Source organism: Vicia villosa, linkage group LG4 (assembly GCF_029867415.1).
Source record: "Vicia villosa cultivar HV-30 ecotype Madison, WI linkage group LG4, Vvil1.0, whole genome shotgun sequence".
Taxonomy (NCBI): Eukaryota; Viridiplantae; Streptophyta; class Magnoliopsida; order Fabales; family Fabaceae; genus Vicia; species Vicia villosa.
The window spans coordinates 48,158,362-48,165,811 of record NC_081183.1 but is presented as its reverse complement, the minus strand read 5'-3'; positions in this window follow the sequence as shown (position 1 = coordinate 48,165,811).

Here is a 7,450-nt window from a genome sequence, read left to right as displayed (position 1 = left end):
TTACTCGTCGCATCGCATGACTTCTAATTTATTTTACAATTTACACAAATCAAAAAGAAAATTCATATATCAAGATTTCTTTATATAAATTTCATGCAGATTAGTTTAATATGAATTTTAAATGAAATTTCAACACCCAAGCATAACCATTTGTTGATACTCTTAATTTAACATAATAAGTTGGAAAATAATTGCATGATATAATACCATAAACTAATATGAGACACTAAGAAATATATATATATATATATATATATATATATATATATATATATATATATATATATATATATATATATATATATATATATAAAAAATTAAAAATAGAATATAGAGTAGAAAAATAAAAACTCTGTAAATAATGTGATTCACATTGAAAATAATGTGAAAATATAATTTCAGCATGTCTTTCATAATCAATGGTGAAAATAAAATAATATTATTTAGGATCTGTCTTAAAATATTGTTTATATTTTACTACATTTCGTGGTTACAATCACTTCCATATCCTATAATAATCATTATAAATAAAATGTTTTTGAGTTGTCCTAAAGTGTAATACTTCATTATTGACGGTTTATTATACTTTTAATTTTGTTATTTTAGTTTTTACAATTAATCATATCTATTTTTATAAAACTTTAAAGATTTCAAAATAAAAATGATTTGTATTTCCTAAACTAGTTCTTTGTACTATTATGGAAAATCTTAAATAGATGAAAACATATTTTCAATCGAAGATAATTACTATTATGTTAATATTAATGTCTTTGAAATTACAAGGATGAAAACGATTGTCTAATTAATATATAAAATTAATAGTTATTAATTTGGAATAAACTATGTATATTTTATTTGTTTTAGAGGTGAAGACCTATTCCGTTCCTCACATAAAACTAAAGAATCCCATTTGTTCCTCGAGAAAAAGTAATCCTCAAGAACAATTGACTCAAAGATTATGGGGCAGAATAATAAACACTGACAGATCGTGCCTTATGGTTATACGATTTTCATATTAAAATTGTATTTAAACAATAATTTTTTGAGACATTAATAATAATTAATTATTAAAATGTGCTTAGATATAATTTTTAAACTTGTACACATAAGAGTAATTTTTCAATATCATCCAAATTTATTCAAGTAAATTAAATTAAATTGATATTATTTAAGAGTGTGAGTTTTCTGCCTATATATATATATATATATATATATATATATATATATATATATATATATATATATATATATATATATATATATATATATATATATAAATTTCATAAAACTATTAATTAAGGAATATTTTAAATATTACAATTAAATATAACTTTGAATTGAGAAATATCAAATTTTCATTGCAACTATTAAATTGAAATTATAGAATTAAATATTTTAAAAGAAATTACATTATTGATTTTCAACTTATTTTCATGAGAATTTTATAGATTATTTGTAGATAAATTAATTCAAACAAATGAAAAAACTATTAATTTTATATTAAAATTTCCCAATCGTCAAGTTGCAACAACATTCACCCCCGTTACATGAGCCACCTTTAGATTTGCCCCATTGTTTTTCACAGAAATTGTTACACTGTGCTGGCTCTGTGGGACAAGAATTCGACGGAAAACATGCTGTGGAGTCAGATTCGATTTCTCCTGAAACAATAATTTAAATTACATTAGAAAGAATAAATGGAATTGTGAACTTATAACTTTTCATATATCTTGTATTTCATAAAATTATTTTTTCTCAAACATAACATGTGCCTTTGAATATACCTGATAGCATCCAACATTCCAAGTGCATTTATTAAAAACATAAAACGAAGCAGTAAAAATTAACATATAATTATAGATTATTACTGGAAAAGATGTTTGAGGCAATGCAGTTGATCAAAATTTTATTGTATAAAATAATTTTTTTAAAACAAAAAGCATTTTCCTTTTAATATACTCGATAGTATCCTACAATTCAAGTGCTTTTACTAAAAACACAAAAATGTAATTGAAGCAATGAAAATTGAATTACAGATATAGGTTATTACTTGGGAAGATGCCTGAAGCAATGCAAATGATCATAAATGTTAAAAGGAGAGTCTTGTAGAATACCATTTTATTTTTAAATGTGGAAATAAGCATCTTGCAATGGCCTATTTATAATGACTTGAAGAGTTCAATTAGAACATTAGGTTCAAGTAAGAAAAATGACAAAATTTTAATAGGAAATCAGATGATTTGAAAAATTCTATCTTTTAACTTAATGCTTTTCACTTATTTTTATGATTTTTTTAAGCCGATTCCAAAATTAATATAGATAATGTCAAAATTGTATTTTAAGTATTTAATTTTTCAAATATTTAATTCCTTTTGGGAATGTTTTAAATGGTTATAAATAACTAGTTGATTGTGGGACAATTTTTATAAAAAAAATATAAACACCATATATATATATATATATATATATATATATATATATATATATATATATATATATATATATATATATATATATATATATATATATATATATATATATATATATATATATATATATATATATATATATATATATATATATATACACACACATGTTTTATGGGACATGTAACATCTCTTTTAATAGAAAATCGTAACTAATTTTAAACAGTTTCGCAACTCTTGATAAAAAATATCATATTTTTATTTTCCAATGTATTTTTAAAATGATATATTTTTTTCTAGATTTCTTTTTGTAAATACGATCATAATCTAAAAATGTAGAGAATATCATCAAGATAATATAGTTATTACACACATTGGTTACTATTTCTTCTACTACCAATGTTAAAAAAAAAATTTATGAATAGCCTTAAAATATTATCTATATTTATCTACATATTATAGTCCACTTATAAATATTAATTTACTTATTTACCACTAATTTTTGAATTAATTTTACAAAACTTACTAATTTCATCAAACAATGAATAGTATTATCCATTATTATAAAATAGCGACACGTTATTGACCTGGTCAATTTATGGAAACACTGGATTACTCGTCGCATCGCATGAGTTCTAATTTATTTTACAATTTACACAAATCAAAAAGAAAATTCATATATCAAGATTTCTTTATATAAATTTCATGCAGATTAGTTTAATATGAATTTTAAATGAAATTTCAACACCCAAGCATAACCATTTGTTGATACTCTTAATTTAACATAATAAGTTGGAAAATAATTGCATGATATAATACCATAAACTAATATGAGACACTAAGAAATATATATATATATATATATATATATATATATATATATATATATATATATATATATATATATAGAGGAGGGATCAAACTACACCCGAAGAGTTACACCACGAGTTACACTCGTTCAATAACTACATCTCGAATTAATATTTTTTAAATTCAACCGTTGGATTGAAACATAATATCATATAGATTATACCTATAAAGTTTGAGCTTAATCTATAATGATTTACTATATCATCAAGATATCCAAAGATTAACGTCAAAATGAGCTACATATTATAGTCCACTTATCTATGATGATTTACTATATCCAAAGATTAACGTCAAAATGAGACACTAAGAAATATATATATATATATATATATATATATATATATATATATATATATATATATATATATATATATATATATATATATATATATATATATATATATATATATATATATATATAGAGGAGGGATAAAATTACACCCGAAGAGTTACACCACGAGTTACACTCGTTCAATAACTACATCTCGAATTAATATTTTTTAAATTCAACCGTTGGATTGAAACATAATATCATATAGATTATACCTATAAAGTTTGAGCTTAATCTATAATGATTTACTATATCATCAAGATATCCAAAGATTAACGTCAAAATGAGCTACATATTATAGTCCACTTATCTATAATGATTTACTATATCATCAAGATATCCAAAGATTAACGTCAAAATGAGACACTAAGAAATATATATATATATATATATATATATATATATATATATATATATATATATATATATATATATATATATATATATATATATATATATATATATATATATATATATATATATATATATATATATATATATATATAGAGAGGAGGGATCAAATTACACCCGAAGAGTTACACCACGAGTTACACTCGTTCAATAACTACATCTCGAATTAATATTTTTTAAATTCAACCGTTGGATTGAAACATAATATCATATAGATTATACCTATAAAGTTTGAGCTTAATCTATAATGATTTACTATATCATCAAGATATCCAAAGATTAACGTCAAAATGAGCTACATATTATAGTCCACTTATCTATAGCCTTAAAATATTATCTATATTTATCTACATATTATAGTCCACTTATAAATATTAATTTACTTATTTACCACTAATTTTTGAATTAATTTTACAAAACTTACTAATTTCATCAAACAATGAATATTATTATCCATTATTATAAAATAGCGACACGTTATTGACCTGGTCAATTTATGGAAACACTGGATTACTCGTCGCATCGCATGACTTCTAATTTATTTTACAATTTACACAAATCAAAAAGAAAATTCATATATCAAGATTTCTTTATATAAATTTCATGCAGATTAGTTTAATATGAATTTTAAATGAAATTTCAACACCCAAGCATAACCATTTGTTGATACTCTTAATTTAACAAAATAAGTTGGAAAATAATTGCATGATATAATACCATAAACTAATATGAGACACTAAGAAATATATATATAAATATATATATATATATATATATATATATATATAATTAAAAATAGAATATAGAGTAGAAAAATAAAAACTCTGTAAATAATAGGATTCACATTGAAAATAATGTGAAAATATAGTTTCAGCATGTCTTTCATAATCAATGGTGAAAATAAAATAATATTATTTAGGATCTGTCTTAAAATATTGTTTATATTTTACTACATTTCGTGGTTAAAATGTCTTCCATATCCTATAATAATCATTATAAATAAAATGTTTTTGAGTTGTCCTAAAGTGTAATACTACATTATTGACGGTTTATTATACTTTTAATTTTGTTATTTTAGTTTTTACAATTAATCATATCTATTTTTATAAAACTTTAAAGATTTCAAAATAAAAATGATTTGTATTTCCTAAACTAGTTCTTTGTACTATTATGGAAAATCTTAAATAGATGAAAACATATTTTCAATCGAAGATAATTACTATTATGTAAATATTAATGTCTTTGAAATTACAAGGATGAAAACGATTGTCTAATTAATATATAAAATTAATAGTTATTAATTTGGAATAAACTATGTATATTTTATTTGTTTTAGAGGTGAAGACCTATTCCGTTCCTCACATAAAACTAAAGAATCCCATTTGTTCCTCGAGAAAAAGTAATCCTCAAGAACAATTGACTCAAAGATTATGGGGCAGAATAATAAACACTGACAGATCGTGCCTTATGGTTATACGATTTTCATATTAAAATTTTATTTAAACAATAATTTTTTGAGACATTAATAATAATTAATTATTAAAATGTGCTTAGATATAATTTTTAAACTTGTACACATAAGAGTAATTTTTCAATATCATCCAAATTTATTCAAGTAAATTAAATTAAATTGATATTATTTAAGAGTGTGAGTTTTCTGCCTATATATATATATATATATATATATATATATATATATATAAATTTCATAAAACTATTAATTAAGGAATATTTTAAATATTACAATTAAATATAACTTTGAATTGAGAAATATCAAATTTTCATTGCAACTATTAAATTGAAATTATAGAATTAAATATTTTAAAAGAAATTACATTATTGATTTTCAACTTATTTTCATGAGAATTTTATAGATTATTTGTAGATAAATTAATTCAAACAAATGAAAAAACTATTAATTTTATATTAAAATTTCCCAATCGTCAAGTTGCAACAACATTCACCCCCGTTACATGAGCCACCTTTAGATTTGCCCCATTGTTTTTCACAGAAATTGTTACACTGTGCTGGCTCTGTGGGACAAGAATTCGACGGAAAACATGCTGTGGAGTCAGATTCGATTTCTCCTGAAACAATAATTTAAATTACATTAGAAAGAATAAATGGAATTGTGAACTTATAACTTTTCATATATCTTGTATTTCATAAAATTATTTTTTCTCAAACATAACATGTGCCTTTGAATATACCTGATAGCATCCAACATTCCAAGTGCATTTAATAAAAACATAAAACGAAGCAGTAAAAATTAACATATAATTATAGATTATTACTGGAAAAGATGTTTGAGGCAATGCAGTTGATCAAAATTTTATTGTATAAAATAATTTTTTTAAAACAAAAAGCATTTTCCTTTTAATATACTCGATAGTATCCTACAATTCAAGTGCTTTTACTAAAAACACAAAAATGTAATTGAAGCAATGAAAATTGAATTACAGATATAGGTTATTACTTGCGAAGATGCCTGAAGCAATGCAAATGATCATAAATGTTAAAAGGAGAGTCTTGTAGAATACCATTTTATTTTTAAATGTGGAAATAAGCATCTTGCAATGGCCTATTTATAATGACTTGAAGAGTTCAATTAGAACATTAGGTTCAAGTAAGAAAAATGACAAAATTTTAATAGGAAATCAGATGATTTGAAAAATTCTATCTTTTAACTTAATGCTTTTCACTTATTTTTATGATTTTTTTAAGCCGATTCCAAAATTAATATAGATAATGTCAAAATTGTATTTTAAGTATTTAATTTTTCAAATATTTAATTCCTTTTGGGAATGTTTTAAATGGTTATAAATAACTAGTTGATTGTGGGACAATTTTTATAAAAAAAATATAAACACCATATATATATATATATATATATATATATATATATATATATATATATATATATATATATATATATATATACATGTTTTATGGGACATGTAACATCTCTTTTAATAGAAAATCGTAACTAATTTTAAACAGTTTCGCAACTCTTGATAAAAAAATATCATATTTTTATTTTCCAATGTATTTTTAAAATGATATATTTTTTTCTAGATTTCTTTTTGTAAATACGATCATAATCTAAAAATGTAGAGAATATCATCAAGATAATATAGTTATTACACACATTGGTTACTATTTCTTCTACTACCAATGTTAAAAAAAAAATTTATGAATAGCCTTAAAATATTATCTATATTTAACTACATATTATAGTCCACTTATAAATATTAATTTACTTATTTACCACTAATTTTTGAATTAATTTTACAAAACTTACTAATTTCATCAAACAATGAATAGTATTATCCATTATTATAAAATAGCGACACGTTATTGACCTGGTCAATTTATGGAAACACTGGATTACTCGTCGCATCGCATGAGTTCT